Source organism: Penaeus monodon, chromosome 19 (assembly GCF_015228065.2).
Source record: "Penaeus monodon isolate SGIC_2016 chromosome 19, NSTDA_Pmon_1, whole genome shotgun sequence".
In the NCBI taxonomy this organism is placed as follows: Eukaryota; Metazoa; Arthropoda; class Malacostraca; order Decapoda; family Penaeidae; genus Penaeus; species Penaeus monodon.
The window spans coordinates 34,029,577-34,029,800 of record NC_051404.1 but is presented as its reverse complement, the minus strand read 5'-3'; positions in this window follow the sequence as shown (position 1 = coordinate 34,029,800).

Genomic DNA, 224 nt, shown 5'->3' with positions numbered 1-224 from the left:
TGTGATTAGCTGTCAGGATGGATGGCTTGCTACCTGTTGCCATTATTTAATTACCCGCGTTGCTAGACTTGCATTTTAGGTTTCCAGAGGCAGACTCGAGGGACTAAGGGAGATCCCGAGAGTTAATTAGGGATCATGAAAACACTTAAAGAATAGTAATAGAAATGAAGAAAAATTATATGCATATGAATTGATAATCTTTAACGTACACATATATGAAAGTG